Source organism: Corvus moneduloides, chromosome 13, assembly GCF_009650955.1.
Source record: "Corvus moneduloides isolate bCorMon1 chromosome 13, bCorMon1.pri, whole genome shotgun sequence".
Lineage (NCBI taxonomy): Eukaryota > Metazoa > Chordata > Aves > Passeriformes > Corvidae > Corvus > Corvus moneduloides.
Genome location: NC_045488.1, coordinates 7,737,017 through 7,756,289, shown reverse-complemented (window position 1 = coordinate 7,756,289; position 19,273 = coordinate 7,737,017). Strand labels below are relative to the sequence as shown.

At 40.1% G+C, this 19,273-nt stretch overlaps 1 long non-coding RNA gene across 1 annotated transcript in view; it reads right to left on the bottom strand.

Annotated features, from left to right (window-relative positions):
* Positions 1-2,566: 2,566 nt before the first annotated feature.
* Positions 2,567-19,273, bottom strand: part of LOC116450651 — a 50,233-nt gene continuing 33,526 nt past the window's right edge. Inside the window, exons 7-9 of the long non-coding RNA XR_004242879.1 lie at positions 14,150-14,468; positions 11,068-12,711; positions 2,567-7,735 (exon numbers count right to left, since the gene is read on the bottom strand). This is a non-coding gene — a long non-coding RNA (uncharacterized LOC116450651). The remainder of the gene's footprint in view (positions 7,736-11,067; positions 12,712-14,149; positions 14,469-19,273) is intronic.

Genomic DNA, 19,273 nt, shown 5'->3' with positions numbered 1-19,273 from the left:
TATCAAATATTCTGGGGGTACCAGGTGAGAGATAAAAGTGTCTGCAGGTAAAGGTTGGGTTTGTCAGAATAACTCTACCGAGCAGCTCTAGAAGGTTTAGCTCTGCCACTGCTCACTAAAAGGAGACAAGGGTGCCAAGAAATCGACAGCTTTGTTGGCTGGGATTTTGCCTTCTACTGGAAATTCACTTAGGAGCTAATCCAAAGCCAACTAAGTCAATGAAAAACTCCCATTAAGTTTAATGGGTTTGGGATCAGGCCCTTAAATCATATGTAGGCGGCTAAATCTGCCAGTCCTTTAAAGATGCATAAATTTACCTGCTATTCCCCAAAGCACAACTGCATCCCTCCAACACCTGTCTGACAGAACTATTGCATATAATAAGAAAACCTTCCAGAATCACAAGTAAGCTGTGAACACCAGCCTGCCACCAATCTCTTCTGATGCTGAGGTAGTTAGTACCTGGGACTGCTAAAAAACTGTAATCAGGGATGGTGCTGAGATATGAAATACAAGTATTCCATCTGTTTAAGCTGAGCAGCTCACAAAACATTAGCCAACTGCTAAGTTGCTGCTTTTCTACAAACTGAGTCATCCTCATCACACATTCCACTGGGTTTTAAATGATTGACAGGAAAAAAAGCTAAGAGAAGCAGCTATTTCTTTACATTTAGCTGGTTTGTCAGGGCATTTGAAAACTTCTGGATTAAGGTGAAAATGCTTAAGGATTAAGTGAGGAGTGAAGGGAGACAGAATGAAAACATTTTAGTGCTGTGAATTTAGAAGTCAAGCAGACACGCTCAGGAGAGCTAGCAAGACCTTTACCAATATGCTGTATCTAATCAACAATATCATTTAGAGTTTTCCACTTTATGGAGGAGAAAAAAAGTAATGTTTGAAGGTTTCTCTTGCCAGCACTCTATCTCATCAGGGCCTTAATATACTCAGCATGTGTTTTGCAAAATGAGATTTTGCAAAAATCAGGGTCACCCCTTGCACCCAGGCAAGAGGTATTAAAAGATATTCATCTTTACAAAGAGTGTCCTGAAATGATGGAAATAAATATGAGCCTCAAGAACTTCCGAGAGAGTTACCAGAGGTTCGATCACACCAGAGAATTGTGAATCAAAACAGGACATGTCTGGGAATGTATTATTCAAATGGAAGAGATATTGATAATATTCACATTTAAAAGACTACTGTGAATTTTTTTAATGTTGCTCATCACATGAAAAGAGGTACCTTTCTGTACTCCTAATTTCTTTGCACTGTGGTAAGCAAGAGGTGACTTTAGTGGGTCATAAAATAATGATTTCATTCCTTGGCCTATTGCAGGTGTCTGGTAATGTTTTGAGTACTTGGTTTTCTGTGTTTATTTCGCCATCTAATATTTTTGGGCAGGAAAGGAAAAAAAGAGAGAAAAGAAAAATCACATATTATCAGTTTTACAGAGAATACTGGATGGTTCTGTCATGTTGCAGGAGATTAAAACATCTTCCACTAACTGTGGAAGCTTGGTTTGGAAGACTATAGGAAAAATTAGGGAAGTTTTTCAAATGCTTGAAGTAAGTTTAAAGACCCCAGGGAGGAAAAAGGCAAGTAGGAAGAACAAGAAGATTTCATATTATCACTTGTAGGAAGATGTTGCTTTCGCAGAGACCCCCAGAGCTGTAAAAAAAAAAAAAAAAACCCAAACAAAAAAGGAAATGGTGAATCATTAATTCTCAGCTCAGTTGTTTTCTTTCATGTTTGCTATTCAGAGTAAGTATTTTATGCCCATTCTGGGACTGAAAACGTTTATATACACAGTAGCAGCAGCAGCAGCATCATAATAACTGAATAATTTATATTTAAAAAAAACCCTTGCACATTTTATAAAAGAGTATGCAGGTATTGCTGCATTTGCTCATGAAAGGACCACAGCAAATCTCTGCCTAGAAAATGTCCTGATGCTTAGGGGAAAAAAAATTGTAGTTAGCTAAAGACAATTACCACCTATGAATAAAAGTTTGAGATAATTTCAATTTATTGGTAAAGATCAATTAATGTAATGCACAAAAGTAGCAGTTATGATTTAGGCATCTCTCTATCACAGCTGATTATTTCTGAATTTTCTTGCTGGGGCAATATCTGAAGACTACCAGGCAGCTCAGATTTTGGGTGGTGTGGCTGCTAACACCAGTTTTTAAGGAGCAGTGCTGATTTCCTTAGTGCTCCTCACAGCCTCGCACAGGCCATGTCCCAGTTAATTCAAGGGTCTGACTAGAAATTCTTCTGCTCTCATGGCAGAAATGTAGAAACATGCTTTAAGGGAGATGAACTCCATCCTGAGGATGTCCCAGAGATGGCATCTTCACCCTGAGACCTGCTTCCCTTCAATCCAGCAAGGTTGCTCTCTCTGACCAACACAAGCTTATGGGCACACTATTTGCAACAGGCATCCTCCACTGACCACCAGTTCAGGGTCTGCTTTTTCAGAAAAGAGGCTACAGAAATAAGACTGATTCTTCTAACCCTCCCCTCCCCCCCCCCCCCCCCCAAAAAAAAAAAGCCCAGCCTGATACTGTATATGTCAATGAGTTTGTTGGATTAATTTTTTGAGGTACCTGCTTAAAATAATGGAGGCAAAAAAAGACAAAATTAGGGGCTCGAAACATCACATAAACTTGAATTACTAATCAGCCAATCTGCACCCTTCCAAGCCCTGTAAAATACATGTAGGTTAACATTATTAACTCCCACTTAAAAATAGGCTGGTTTTGTTAAGTGTGGCATGATTTTTACTGAGTGTTCTGCTCAGCCTGGATTCTGGACCTTGGGAAGCACATGTAAGTACACGTGTCACTTGCTGATGCAGCCACCTGGCTTCAACCCTCTATCAGGTTGTTAGCCATTCCCACTTATTAGTAGAGAGGATTTTTTCTTATTTTAATCTGCATATTGCACATGCATTAAATTTTATATAAAAATGCATGCATAATTAGGCATAGCAGCCATGAAACATTCCCATTTGGAAATGTCCTGCCTAAACCCACACAATTCAGTGCCACATTTGGTACCAAGGTTTTTTGGTACATGACAGTCCATTATCCATTAGTTTTGAATCTCTTCAGTTAAATGCCTTGTTTCAGTTAGGAACTGCACAGTAGGAAATTAAAACATGTTGATAGATTGGAAAGTTATTAAGCTTCCTTGCAGTGTTAAACAAGAATTTACAAGAATTCGCTCTCCAGATTTATCAGGGATATATTTACAGTACTTGAGTAAGTGTGAATATTACTCACTGGAGATATTTAGTCACATACTGTATCTCTCTGAAGGGAGACCATATTGCATTAAATGTCTCCACCATGTTCTGTAATTTGAAAGATAAATCCTTGAGTGCTGATTAGTCATATATTGATACAGAACATCTATTATTTTGGGTCCATAAGAAGATTTTCATCTCTGTAATATTAATTTCTTGGCTATCATCATGCTTTTTCTTAGCAACCATCTTTCTTTATCATAACTCAGGCCACTCAATATTGTTACATTTCCTCATGTACAGTGCCAGAAATGGCATTGCAGGTGGGGGAGGTAAATCTTACTTAAATTAAATGGTTTGGTGTGGGCTTAAAACAAGAGCAGATATTGCTAAGGTTTTGTGTGAAGTTTTTCCAGTGACACATTTTGTGGCATTAAGGAAAAAGCTCAGACTCACAAGGACTCCATTTCTACATCTGAAAACTGGGTTGTAATGTAATTTCCCAGTGACATGGGGAGATGTTGTTTTTATTCCCAAATTATTACATAATATATTAGTTAAAATAGGGTCCCATTGCTATGATCAAAAATAGTATTTAGCACCTCAACTCCCACTGAATTCGAGTATCTAGCTTTGCTTGGGTATCTGGTAAGGCAAAAAAATAGGTGCTCTGTCTTGCATGTGTATTCTGGTCTAGTTATGAAATACAGGCAGCAATGGTGACCAGAATAAAACCCCAATTTACCAAAAGATAAGATAAAATAATTTTGATCATTTTGTAGGTAGTGAGAAATATCAGCTATATCTGATACACATGAGCTTTACTCAATACTCAAAGCCAAAATAGCTCTCCTAGTCCCTTAGCTCAAAGTTGAAGTTAGGAGCAATTTTTAAGCATTGATTTTTGACTAACCATCAGTGTAGCACTAGATTTTTCGTCTTTAAATCACAGCTGGGAATGGTATTCTCAAAATACTGTGGTTGAGTAAGAATTCGAAGTTCCACGGAAAGTTACTTTTCACAATGCAATATTGTTCCTATACATTAGAGAAATATCAGTTCTCCTTGTCTGTCTTCAGCCCACTTGTCAGGAGAAAAAATTGTCACGTTTTCAGCTTTTCTCATTTTTTCCTCTTTCCATTAAAAAGCAAACAAACAAAATCCCCAGTAAAATAACTGCTGGCTAACAAAATCCACACGGGGACCCTAATTTACTTCTCTCCAATGTAAACGTTTTGCAAGCGTCTCAGCAAGAGGAAGATTTACTTTTTTCCTGGAGAACAGACACAGCAAAGGTATTTGGTGCCAGATGCCCTGACACTGCCCTCCTAACACCTCTCAGCTGTGAGACAGAGAGAGTCAGACCTAGGATCTCATCCCTGTGCCTTTCCAACCCGCGGCTCTCTGAGGCAGCAATGATCACCACAGCGCAGGCAGCTCCACGTCTTTTGTGATCTGAGGAGCTGCTCTAACACCAGCAATTAATTTCTCCTATTGGGACATCAGGGGCTTCAAACAGTTCACAAGAACAGCAAAATAGATGGCAAGACTCCAATTTTCTTCCATGAACTTTCTAGGTCAGAAATCAGGTTTTAAGGGCACAGGAGATCATACTGTCTGGCTTGCTCTATAATCCTGGAAAAGAGACCTGTCCTAGGCTGACCAGCTTTTGAATTGAGGCCACTGTTTTTCTTTAGTTGGTCCTGCAGAAAAAATAGATTTTTCTTTGGGCTGAATGCTCAGAATTCTTACGGAAAAAAAAAGGTGAAAAAAGGGAATGGAAACAAAAAGAAAAAGGAAATGGAGGGGGAAGGGGAAGGGAAAGGAAAAAAGGAAGGAGAAGGTGAAGTGGAGCAAAGAAGGGAAGGAAAAGGGGAAAAGAAAAGAACTTCTGCTGTGTTAAACCCAGCTGGATATAAGCCTGCCATAATTTCACACTCAAATCTTAACCTTTCCTCCCTCAGCTCGACCAGACTCCTGTAGTTCACAAAATGTTATCACAACTGAGTTGAGCTGGCTGCACACTCACGGCCTTCCAAGCACTCAGAGCAGTATGAGACAAACTAGCTGTGCCAAATCCTGAGCTGAAGCATTGCCATGAGGTTCATCTGGTTTAGATCAAAGGGCTATAGGGCGACTCTCATCACAAAATGCTGGGAATAGGAGACCTTAAACCTTTTGATTCCCACAGTCCCTCAACCTCCAGATAAATTAAAATATTTAATCAAAATCTAATGGCAGTGACCTTGTTTGTAGAAATGCTTTATTATCCCATGCATTTTAACCACAATCTGCCTGATTCCTAATGCGACCTAAAGAACTAGTCGGCATTTATTACAAATGCAAGGCAGAAAGCTTCTGGCTCAGCAATTAATCACTGACATAGAGGAATTTCTTCTCTCCAGGTGGGGAACCCATCCAAAAACTAAGAAAAATAATCGGGCTAATTAATTCTTATCTGCAAAGAGCAATTAGATAAATGACCTAAAAACAGGCCTGTCACCCCTAGTGAGGTGCTCGGCTTCTAAATAGAATAATGCCTCTTTGCCAGGCCATCTCTGCAGTGAAATGGAGATCACAGGGAGGAAGGGGAAAAGACGACATGTGGGGAGGGAATGGACTGATAGGGGAGTAGGTTAATTAGAGCTGAGACCAGCCATTGATATAAAAAAAAATTAAACCAAAGCTCTGCACTCGGGTAGATTTGCTGTGATCCCATCACCTTCACAGCTCTGCCTTTGTGCAGCCAGAGGTACTAAGGAGAGTGAAGCCACGTCTCCAAGCTATGTTTGAAGAGGAAAACTGCTCACCAGGCTTGTCCACCATTGCATTGCATTTCACCTTGGTGAGTGGCATGCCTCTGACATGGTTATTAGCTCTGAACTGTGTGTCTGAGGCGTGGGGTGATGGTGCCAAAGTGAGATGCAGAGTACTCTGCTTCAATTAGTTTGCTGCAGCAGACTTCTTCTGGTCTAGTTAGGAAACATGCAGAAAGATTCAGGAGTGAGCCAAATTAATCTAAGCAGCACAAGTGAGAAGGCAACAAGAGTATTTGCACAGCAGACTTTTGGTGAACTGTGTATCCCTAACAAAAGTCTTGCTGACCTTTGAGATGTCTCGTAGCCAGGCAAAAAAAACCCAGGAAGCGTGATCAAAAGAGGAGAGAAAGGGCTTTGGGATATATTATGATTATATTAAGAACTGTTTTTTGCTCTCCTGTTCACAGATTCCTTGCTAGGTGGCACAGGTTATCTTTTTCCACATCCTGCTGTTCTGCTTTCTTATGTCATGACACCATGCCATGTCCGATGGCAGGAGACAAAGAGAGACATTGAAGTAATTGTTTCAGGCTTATTGAAGTATTACAGAAATAAGCCTAAATGACCAGACATAAAATACTACAGTAGTCAGATTAAAACAATCTAGTCCAGTTATAGTTAATCAGGGCTTTAGCCTCCAAGGAGCTGATTTGAGACTAACAAAGTGTTTTCCTGCTCCCAAACCCCACGCCAATCATGTCTCTCCTGCCTTGGAGCTGTTAACAATAGCAAATACAAAAGTAAATGCAAGTCTGCAGATAGTTCTACTGTTTGCAAGATCCAAAGCTTCTTACAGTAAAAAAAAAAAAAGAATAAAAAATCACTGTCCCCAAGGCTACAGATGCTGGTAAGAGACCTTTGTCTCTGTCTGAAACCTTGTGTGACCAAGGTTCCTATAATTTATACAAAGCAGATGCCTGCTTAAATGCTTTACTCAAAGCTGTCATGGCCCCCACATCCAAGCAGTTAACAATAAATTACAGGGACGAATGGATTAGATTAAGATGCATGAAAACATTGTATATATTCTGAAGAATGATACTTCATCTACAAAAAAAAAAAAAAAAAGCCCTGTGAATGTTTGGAAAGGAGAAGAGATATATATTCCAGTTAAGTACTTTGCTGCTTGCATTGGCTGAAATGCGGCGGCACAACAAAAGCAACCATCTGTGTTTAAACACAAAGGAAGAGACAAGCAAGTCTGTGTCAGTTTAAATTTATATTTTCCCTCGATGATGCTAATGTGAGGTTTAAGGCAGAGCAGAGCCCACAGGATGCCTAAGGATGTTTCTGGAAGATGGATGCATGTTTGGAAGATGGACAGCTCAGGCCCAAGTGTGAGCTTCTGCAGGACTGGGGAGGTTCTGGGGAGAAGGTTTGCTGCAGGAGTAGGATTCCTTCCTGAGCTTGTGTCCACTTTAAACTTTGCCAGAATTCAGAGAAGATGAGTAAGTTTCAGTTTGGACTTTTTGCTGCATATATTATAATGGATAAGGCTCCAGGCACAGGTTGTTGAGGGGGTCTAGCTGGAATATTGCTTTAATAAATATCCTCTCTTCATTTTTTGCTAAGATGCAGGAAAGTTCTCAAGAACTGTAAATTCGTACATGGATGCAGTCCAGAGTGGATACTTGCTAATACTGCTGCATAATAGAAGTGCTGGGAGAATCTGAAAATAACACAGGAAAAAAATTAAAAAAGTAGCTGGGAAATCTGCAGGCCAATTGGTGTTTTCAGATAATGTCTTTACAAGAAATGCCAGTGGCACATTATCCAAACTTCCCAACAGAAAGACTGAATGATGCAAAACAACACAGATTCACTAATAATTTAATTAAATTTAGTAAAGAAAAATCAAAGTGTGAAAACATCTGAACTGCAGTTTTCCTGCCAAAGTTCTTCCCTTTTATTTCTGAGCCTACTTTGACTTTTTTAAGAAGAGCCAAACCAAGACTCATTCCTATCTTATCTAGAGTATGTTGACTGCACCATATTGGTAATATTCATGCCTACAGTAAAACTGGAGCTACTTGGAATTGAAAAATTTTGGGGCAGCTGGTACATAAAAGTCCCCAACCCACTGCAAATGTCTGGAAGGTCTGTTTCCTCTTCATGCATCCTGTACAAGAATTGGGAGTCAGGAGAAATACCTTTTTTTTTTTTTTATCTTTCAACCAACTCACTTATGTTTAATTTATATGGAAGTAGGTACAGCCTCCTTCAGCACCAGAGCATTGGGGTGTTTTTAATGAATAACTTACAAGAAACAGTCACCTGCTAACAGGTCAGCCTCTGTTTTGTGTTTCATTCTAGTTTCATTAGTAAAGAGAAAAATGGCCTTTGATTGAATTAATGGAAATAGAACCACAGGGTCTAAATTATAAAGTATCCAGTGGTTATTTCTAGTAGCTTCTATTTTCAACTGGGACTGTGATTTTCATCATCTCAGGCTCAAAGCTTTGGTGTTTGTCTGTCTTGGACTGCAACATGGAAAGGTTTTGCTTTAGCAGAAATCACATTTCATCTTTCTCTCTTCAGTGATGCAGCTAAACAGCCTCTGGCTTTAAGGCTATCACCCCTACTTGATCCCTGAGCTGCTGGGGTTGCTCTCGACAGAAACTTCTGGGCAGACTCCCTTTGGTTGTTTGCTTTTTTCTCCCCTCCACTTCCCTCCTCCTCATATCCCTGAACCACCACCTTCCAACGAGGGGCTATTTTTATTTATGTATTTATTTCTTTCCATTGAAACTGCAATATCTGGAGGTGGCTACAGGCAGGACACAGAGCCATATGCTCGGCCTAACTTATATAAACAGCATCCTGGGTGACAGCCTTTCCTAGCCCATCTGCAGCTGCCAGGGAATCCATTATTTTTCTGGTCCCTAGGGAGAAAAAGTTCTTGAGCATCATTACTCCTAGGCAAATGTAACTGACTCTACCATGCACCCTAATTTGCTTGCCATAATTATAGGTCGCTCACCCCCCTTTGCTATTTATAAACCCTTTTTATTTATTTTTTGTACTTATCAATAATGAATGGAGGCTAGTGAATCATGGGGCTGTAAATTTAAATATTATGAAAATGCTAATAACAAGGTATCATAGGCAGCAGCACCCAGGTCTTATCAGCTGGTCAGATGCTCTATTAAGCAGCCAGTGAGGAGTTCAAGCAAATTGGTTATGTTAATGTCCTGTAGTACTTGGGGAAGATGAGGAGTTAGCAATTAATTTTTTTTCCTTCTTCTTCCCAGGCTGCAAGCCGACAAGGCAAATTTATATTCCTCCTATTCTGTGGGACCCCAGCTCATGAGGGGGGCAAGGTGAAAATGCAAGAGGCTTCCAAGAGCTTTCTGAGATCTAATTGAATGGTGCAACTGAAAAAGCTGCTGGAAGGGCGAGGGGGCAAGCAAGGAATAAATAAATAAATAAATAAATAAGCAAGCAAGCCCCAAAACAACGGGAATGAGGCATTCTTCCCCATTCATTCAGCTGACAGTGCTTTTGCAACTTAAACCTGTTTTATTAATTATGTTTGACATTTCCTTAATTAGTTTCATTTACATCCCATCAGCCCCTACCAGACGATTGCCCCATACATCATTTCACCAGAGGACTGAGATGCCTACAGAATTACAAAAACACCCCCCCTCACTGCAACCCTCCGTAACTCATCACTGTATATTTCACAGATTCTGAGAATTAATCTTTTCACCTCCTATTTTTCTTAAAAATATATGGACATTTCTTTTTTTTTTTAATTATTATGAAATTTTCAAAGGAATGTGATGCAGGACTAAATTTCTAGTTTCCTTCCATACGTACAATTTGCTTTGTTTTACAGTTCTTAGGTATCCTGACATTGACAAAATATGGACTCTGGTGAAGGATCCAATGCTATGGACTCTGTCCTGGCTCCAGAGCCCTGCTAGCCACCCCAGTGCTTTCTCCAGTTAGCTCTAGAAACTCACAATATTTTAATTTATAGACAGCTTCTTGCTGCCCCCACAGTTGTTATGCATTTTTTCATATATTGATTAATTTCTACAGAAGCCATGACAGAGTTTTCACAACTTTAGTAAGAATGAAAGTCTTTTTTTTGTTGTTCCATGCCATTGCTCAGAGCTCTCTCTGGCATGTTTGTCCTACCTATCTCTCCATCCCCTCCAGGGGCTGGTGTGTGCGTTGTCACTTTGCACGTTGAGCAGCCAGACACAGGACTGGCATTAGAGCCAGTCATTTTAAAAGTACACAGTATTTTCAAATCATCACAGAGCACTGTGCAAAGAACAGTGCAAGTCTCAGCTTAGTACAAGGAGCACGGAGTGCTTTCAGTCTGGAAGCTCCACAGCCAAAATCACACGGTGCTGCCTCAGGAAATCCAATCTCCTGCCAGAGCGGAGCCCTGCACGCCCGACCTGGGAGCCACCTGGCAGGAGGCTGGACCTGCTGCCCACTTGGGCTGTCAGATGTCTGGTGCAGAACCCTGCTCCTCTGTCCAGCACTCAGCACAAAGCGACTGACTGTTCCTGACTAGGGTAAAGTGACAACCTGTTTTTGCTAATCCCAGAACGTGCTACCAGGAGCTGTCATTTCAGAGTCATCACACTCTCTGTTGATATCACTGAAGTTAATCATGCAGAAGGAAAAAGCTTGTATTAAAGCAGATAATTATTCCCCAGTTCCTTAATAATACATGCAAAGGAAAGTGATTCTTATTGTCCTGGCAAACTGTGATTTTTCAGCACACTTTCTGCTTAGTATCAATGCCCAGGTATCTTTTCTCCTTTACTCCACCTAGATCAGGGTTGTTGCACTGTGCAGTGTCTGAGAGGTTTCTTTACTGTGGACTGCTATACTTTGTACTCAGCCCATACTTATGTTGTAACATTGGCACAGTGGGAGCTAATTGACAATAAGTAACCTGGTTATCTAGATTGATTTGAGAAGTTTATCCAATTAAAAAGGCAGCTGAGGAGATGTTGTCCCTATCCAACCACCTACCTGTCCTTGTAAGGGCTGTCCAGATTTGTGTGTAACAGCAGTGCAGGGATTTGCCAGCTCAAGCCCTCCCAATACAAATACCAGATGGACTTACAAGACACAATAAAAGAAATATTAATGCAACATATGGAAATATATTCACTAAAAGAAACAGACTCAGAGAAATATTTATGTGCTTGCTTTCTCAGTGGGACTCATTTGCTAGGGCAAAACTTGCTGCAGTCTCTTAACCACATTTCTCAGCCCTTTTGGCTCTGGGGCCAGGTCACGCGAAGCCAGGCAGATATTTCTGAGCTTTCAACATGATCCAGATGTCACAGATGCTCCTGGTGCTCTGTCCTCTCCAGCCTTCACATGGATGGCCCTACACTGGGTTATAACCAACTGTCTCCTCAAATTAAGTCTGCCCAAATCTTTAAGCCTTCACTTTAATAAAATTCTCTCAGCCCTCAACCCTCGGAGGAGAGGCAGAGGGGAGAAGAAGGGGGAATAATGCTCTCATTTCACCTCAGAGGTTATTACATCTGTGCTTTGGGAAGCAGCAGACATCAGGGCTAGAGTTCCACAGTTGGACTAGACATGGAGAAAAAAATCTTGCAATTTGTTCTGAAACCAGAGAGATTTCATCCTGTTTTGGAAGACTTCCAGGTAAAAGCCATGTCTGGGACCCTCTCCAGATTTTCTACAAGGCACTGGCTGTTTCATTTCCAGATCATTTCAATCCTGAAGATCAAAGGGAGCCTGATTTTAAAAGCAGGAATTAAGTACTGGTGAAGAAGAAGGCAGTTTTAACTTTGCTGTAACCATGCACATGATTCGCAGAGGAGTTTCATCAAAAAGTTTCGGGAGTGCTGGTTTTGTTTTGTTGTTTGTTTCTTGCTTCACTCCTTTCCTTGTTCTCTCTTATCTTTGATCCAAGCATTTCCCCAAGACACTGCAAGAACATGGGTGTGAGGGGAATATGAAGCAGATTGTAGAGAAAAGGTTGATAAGTCCCATTTAAAATTTGCTGGTGTTTTCCTTTCTCAAGAATTCAGCTCAGAAGCAGTTCAGAGGAAATTTGGAGATGAAGACGGGGGATGAAATACATATCCCTGCAGGACCACAAACAGCCCTGGGTGTTGTTCTTCCAGCTCTGGCTTCACACAGTGGTTCTTTTTGAGTGAGGCTGGCTGCTTTTTAATAATGTCCTCTTCTGTCGTTGATGCTCTTTCATGGCTGGTTAACCTCAAAGGGTTTAGATCATTTCCCAGCCTTCCTGCTTGGATTCCACTACAAACACATGAACACGAACCCCAAACCCTGCAGTTCAATTACGCATAGCTGAAAAACCTTCACTAAAGTAGTTTGGTAGATTTATCAGATGCTGCTGGGGCTTCAGATTTATCTCAAATAGCATCAAATGGCCAAAAAAGAAAAAAAAAAAATATTTTCCTGTCACATGCTGTCATACATTGTCAGGGAACCTTGTGCTGTAGCTGCTATGAAGTTGAATCTGATTAAAGGATCAGCAAACAAGGCAGGTTGAGGGGAATTTGATCTCATCATTGCTATGCCTGGAAATACCTGTCATCTTCTAGGTTGTCCTGCACTGTGACACTCTTTCTTATCCAGTTTGCCAATGGACATTCATGGTGACATTCTCTGCAAGCAAAAAAGGGGAAAATAAAAAAAGAAAGAGAGGGATTTGAACCATACCAATTTTGTTTTCAAGTTCTGTATTTTTATTCCTCTGAGATCAAGTCTAAACATAAATACCAATTATCAGAGCTACAGACAAATGAATACTTTGTTGTAAAACAATCCTGCTTTATTCAAATGAGAGTAGAGGTGAAATTAGAGCTACGCAGGATATTATGTTAAAAAGCACACACACACAAAAAGAAAACAAAATGTCTAATTTTAACATAGTGTTGTTATCTGTGATTAATGATTTCCGTGGGTGTATAACTCTTATGCAAAAATGCCATGTAATCATGTACATATTTGATTAAATAGCTTAATTTGTGTTCATTTAAAAAAAAATAAAATAAAGCCAAATAAGCTAGATAATGAGTGGGCGTGTTGTAGGAAAAGCAGATGGGATTTGAGGCACTAGCTGTGTTCAAAGGAAGCCACCAATTTCACTTCAAGAATATTTGCGTATGAAAGCTGATATTTTCTAGAAACATTCATGGGTAGAACACAGAGGGAAATTTTGCCAAATTCTGCTGTTTTTAATGAAGGCACGCGGGGGAAAAAAAGTTCAGCTGAGCCCAGTTAAATTCCCACTCCATAGGAAGAGCGTCTTTATTTATTTATTTTTCTATATTTACTGGGAATGTTTTCTTTCTCTGAGTCAATTATACCTAAAGCATCCTTTTGTTTACTTCTGAGCCTCTGACAACAACCTCTCCTTTCCTTGCCTTCACCTGTGGAATTAAATACTTATTTTTTCATCACACAATAAAAAGACACCTCCCCAGACTGGAAATAATGGGATTCTTTTGTGGTAAAGCTGTGTAAATCACAGTGTCAAATGAATGGACAGAGCTTTAATGGGGCTAATAAACACATCCCTCTGTATTGAGCAAGGGGACTTTTTATGAAAATGATCAAATAAAGTAATAAAAAAGAAGGGGCTTCCCCTCTGGGTTTATGATCTCTCTTGTTACACATCATGTATGACACACTGACTGGCAGAATATATGATGGACTGTCATACATTGCAGAATGACTTCAATTAGGATGATAAGATGACAAGTTCCCATAGTTCATATCTGGGTTGGCTGTGGGTTTTTTTCAACGGGGCTCTTACTTTGACCTCTTTCTTTCTAATGTTTGATATGAAATTTAAAGGGCCAGTTGAGGTCATAGGAGACAAAATATGACTTATGTCAAGGGAGGGAGAGGAAGGCTGCTTGTTTCTTTGTTTGCTCTTATATCCATGGGTAGGATCCTGTAATTCAGCCTCTGACTCATTATTGAAAATTAATGCCAACTGCTCAACCCACACTCACAACTCCAGAATTATAAACCAACATGTACAGCCTGCCACTTTAAACTGACTGCAAAAATCACTGCAACCCCCCCAAAAACCTACCAGCAAATCTGGAGGCACATCAGACAAGGTGACACATGATCCAACATCCATGAGTGTCATTTATTTGCTTTGTACTGACCCGCCCTTCACATGGGATGACAGGGAAATACCTTTACTTGCACAGGAAAGAGACTGACTTCAGGCCCATAAAGACACACTGGAAGAAGCAGAAAGCTGAGATAATTTTCACTCCTGGGATTGTCCAGCTAAAACGTTGGTTTGAATCTCTCTATTTGGTTGAGACAGGTAGAAAACTTTAACTTGAAGAAGGAGTTGTGCCCAAGATGGATGGTGAGGCAATGCTGTCAGCACTTTGAACCTTAAAGAAGAAAAAAAAGGTACAAATTAGGAAGTACTTAGAATTCACTGTTGGTTTTGAGGGTCTGAAAAACTTCACATGTTGAAAAATACCACACATCCCCCCCAAAAAAAAACAGTGTACAAGCCCTTCTTTTAGGGCTATTTTAGAGTTCTTTAAAGGACTATGTTCCAATGGTCATCAAGAGCAAATATTGCTCTTGTAATACCTACATATAATACTAGTGTGTCAGGCTCAATCTCAGACTGCTTCTCCTGTGGCAGCTATAAAACAGATAGAATGAAGATGGAAAGCTATTCATCCTCTGCAGGGCTAAGCAGGCTCCCCCATAGTGCTGATCCTGGAGAGCATCATCTGCCTGACCCCAGGGATGCTCCCTGGCCAGACAGCATCACCTCACCCACTCAGAATCTGACCCAGGCATTTTACATGGTCGCATGATTTGAAACAGCCCACCAACCTGGAAAAGGGAAATGCTTTCCGATGGAAGAGCTCATATTTTCCAGGTGGCCTATTCTGCGGATTCAGCGTTATTGCAAAGGATTTGCCTACAAGTCAAAGAATTGCTTGTGTACAAGTCTCGAAAGCAAATCAGTAAGTGGAAGGAGTGGGATAATGGAGGCACTTATCTCTGAACAAAGTCACAAGTTTGATTTGCATAGGTCCTGGCAGGAATGACTCTGACTTTGAAGAATGGCATATGTCATGGTACAGCCACAGCAAAGAATGTAACTCAAACACAATGGAAAAGAAAACCTCACTAGGTAGAAACTGAATACTGACTTCACTTCTCCTTAGCTCTGAAAAGCCACAAATATCAGCAGGTTCCAGGAAAAATTTCATGGGCATCTACTCCTTGGGATAAATCAAGGTCTAAATCTAGACTAATGTGCATAGAAGCTCCTGTTGAAGGAAAAAAAGAAAAAAGAGAAGAATAAAGGGGGAAAATTCAGCTGAGTTTAATCTGAAGAGTGTATCCATCACCAAAAATGATACAAATCAGCTATTACTGGATCATGCAAAGGCAACTCCACTACCTGTGATCCTTCCTTCGCTTTCTAAACCTCTTTTCAGCCCAGCCTAATGAATTGTCAGAACTGTCAGACAGCTCCAAGGAATGACAAATGTCTATGATTTGCTGCTGCTACTTTGCTGAAAACACCTGATGTATATAGTCCTGAAATCCTCTGTTTTGTATTAAAGGCAAGTGTAAACTGAAGGAATTGGTATACATGTTGAGTTATTTTTTTCCTTTTACATAAATGGAGCTTAATGAGAAGAATATGATAAAAGAAAGTTCAGGTTGAATATTAAGGTATTCCTAAATCAGGAAATGTCAAAAAACAAGGCAGAAAATACAGCCTCAACCATGGCCCATTTTGAACATTTTACAATCCCATATTTAGTTATATTATTTAATATTGTATATACTAATTCTCTGTGACCTGATATAAAACTTGCAATGATATATCTCCACACTTGCGTGATGTTTTCTTAATCAGAATTATAGATAATACAACACAAAGCATTCTAACTTCACAAAGAAATTGTTTGACACACAATAAGCTCAGACAAATAATTAATCTGACAAATATCAGAGTTTGAGTTATACAGGCTCCAAACATTTATTAACTTGCAGCCAGATTCTGTGAACATTTGTCATTGACTTAAATGGGTCTAAGATTTCACTTCTTGACGAGTGACAGGCCCTGATGGGTATTTAGTCATTTCTGCTATACCAGATTGGCACTGTACTTAATACATTTGCTAATTCTGTCATAGAACTTACTCTCTATAACATTCCCCTGCATCTTCCCTAAAGAAACTCTTGTGAATCTGTCCCTTCAGTAACACATACAGAAAAAACATAGTTTTGAAAAACAGACAGTATGAGTCTTGCCTAATTAGTCACTTGTCCAGCACTGTAATGCATTTAGAAAAGGCTCCAATTGGCTGGGGGAATAATTTTTGCTGCTTCAATGCTTGTTGGATATTTTCACAACAATCACTTTTTTTATATGACTTCATGGGGAAAAGAGAGAGACACAACCATGGTACTATCCTTGAAGGTAACAGACACTGAGATCTGAGTAAGGTTGGGAGTGTCACAAATTGTGTTTCTCAGCTGAAAGATTGGAGACAAAACACTGAGGTTGTAGAAAGCTGAACCAACTGCGTAGGAACCAAGCAGAGCTGATCCTTCGTATCACTGTCACAGGGTGAGGTTTGCTGTCACAGACTGAGCTGCCTGGGAATACAGTCCAGATTCAAAACACTGCTGAAAGTAGGAACCTTAATCAGAACCATGAGGACATTTTGTCATATTTCTTGTAGACCACCTCATTTCCACACTTGGAAGAAAAAATAACACTGTTGGTAGATCAAAAGGCACTGCCAACCGCTCCCCTCCAAGTGGGCACAGTGATCTCCATGAATGGTAGAGCCAAGGGTGATGCTCCAAAGATAGAAAATGAGGTTGAGCTAGGTCTTGATGTTTTATCAACTTCATTAATGCTTCAGGCTCTCTGCAAACCAAGAACATCCTCAAGTCTTATTTCCCAATGTATCAGGCCTAGTCCAAAAAGAAAATACTTGCCCAGCCCTTGAAAGACTAATTAAAGGAGGGTTGGGAGAAAACAACAAAAAATGCCTACAAAATTTAAATTGATTAATTGAGTAACATGAAAGGCTGTAAAATTGAAGGCCCCTGTGCTGTGTGTCTTATAATAAAGCTCCCCTGGTACACACTTGCACAGCTGCTACCTTGGTGTGGATGTCTGCAGATGATACAACATTGTCATCTGTCTGGATATCATCCCAATGAACACATTCCTCCTCAAACCAAACCTGTGAGCCTTCCTCTTTTACAGACAGGCAACTGAGGCACAGAGAATACAGCTAAAGACCTCCAAGGCATGAGTTTGCTGGCACCTATTGAAGTCCAGAGCAACGAAGCCTCTAAACGGGGGTCAAACACTGGAGAATTTCATCTAGGAGGCTTTGCCCTCAGTGGTCAGTTCCAATTAATCAGGGCATGGAAAACAGGTCCCCACATATTAAGTGACTGTCTAAACACTGGCATCCTGCCTCCTTTCCCTTGTGAACAGACGTGGGTTTGGGCCAAGCCTGCCTGAGTGAAGGTATTGGGTTGTCATCCCCTGTGCTGTCACATCAAAAGCACGTTGATGGGATTGTCTGAGGATCTCCCAGGGCATCAGTGCTGCTGGATAACAAAGGGGGGCTGGTGCTTTCTCAGCAATCAGAGCTGAGCTCCCAAAAGCAGCCTCAGCAAAGGGCAGGAGGAAGATCTCCAATACTGCTGGTCCCACAGATGCGCTGCAAATGAAGACGTGTACACCCAGGCAGGAGGAACAATGAGAAATGTATGCCAAAGAGATTACTGGGTTTCTCTGTTAGATTAACTCTAGTTTGACAGTGGTTGGGTTTGGGAAATCCTCTATGATTTAAGAATAAGAATTCTTCTCTAAGTGGCCTAAAACTCACTGCTATATCATCACTTGCTGTTGTCAAATAAATAATCATGCGAAATCAGCTGCAGAGAAAAGTCGGCTGTAGAAGAGAGTTCATGCATGACATATGATATATCTTTTCACAGGGACAGATACATCTTTCTTACAGCCAGCGTGCAGCTTCCTTCACTGCACCTTCCCTCCCATCCAAATCACCTCAAATAAATGTGAGTTCTGCTGTGTTCACAGTAATTCCTTCATTTTTAAACACATAATGGAAATGTATAACTAGTCCTCATAAAAATTTATATCTCAATTCGTCCCTTTAATTTATAACAGGCCCTCCAGGCAGTTATTATTCAAACATTAATAAAATGCCTATGGATCACCAAAAGCATCCATTTTCAGATCTACCTCCCCTCCTATTTGTACATATATAAAGCCAGATTAGAGTTAATGCCACTTCTGTGTCTAACAATTACGCCTTTAATAAGATAGGAACAAATGATATATTATCTTAATCATGTTAGGAATTTGAGTTCTTTCCATGAAACAAAGTTGAATTTTTTATGCCCTTTGTGACAATTGTTACTTAACAGCCTATGTGTTTGGATATTGCAGTTTATGCAAATGTTCATGTTCTATAAATTTTAGATTTATCTCCATTTATCATTGCACATGTTCTAATATGCAGACATTATGGTTTAGCGTCTGACTCTGCACACAGTCTAAAATATGATTAGGATACCCTTCATTTATTTATAACATGGAAAAAAGGGTAGGGGGTGGGGGGGAATAGCTGCTGTAGAGGCAAGATCCTCCACTTCCATAAAACCATGTATTGTGCAGAGCTGCCAAAGCCATCTTAGAATTTGGTCTTTCATTTACCAACAGCTGAATTTCAAAGGATTGAGGTTTATAAGGGAGCTCTTCATTCTGTGTTTTAAAATCAGCAAAAGCTCATTGTATATCACACTTTAACAACTCTTACTCAGGAGAGTAATTATGGCTAATATGAGCTCTCCCATAGAGAGACAAGGAGACAACTTGCATACACAACTGTTTTTGGATTGAAGCCATTTAAGAGGATCATTAGGATCATAAAGATTTGTAGGAAAGAAAACACTGGGATTTTTCATTTTTTTGCTGGGAAATTTAAAGCTTCTTGAATTTGGAGAAGAGAGTAAGAAAAGTAGATCCTAAGCCATAGTTTCATTCTGCAAAAATCACTACGGTTTGACTTCAAAGAAACAATAGCAAATTATGTAATCTGAGAAGATGGACCTTTGCATAGCCATGAAAAAAAAAAAAAGAACACCCCCAAAAAAACTAACT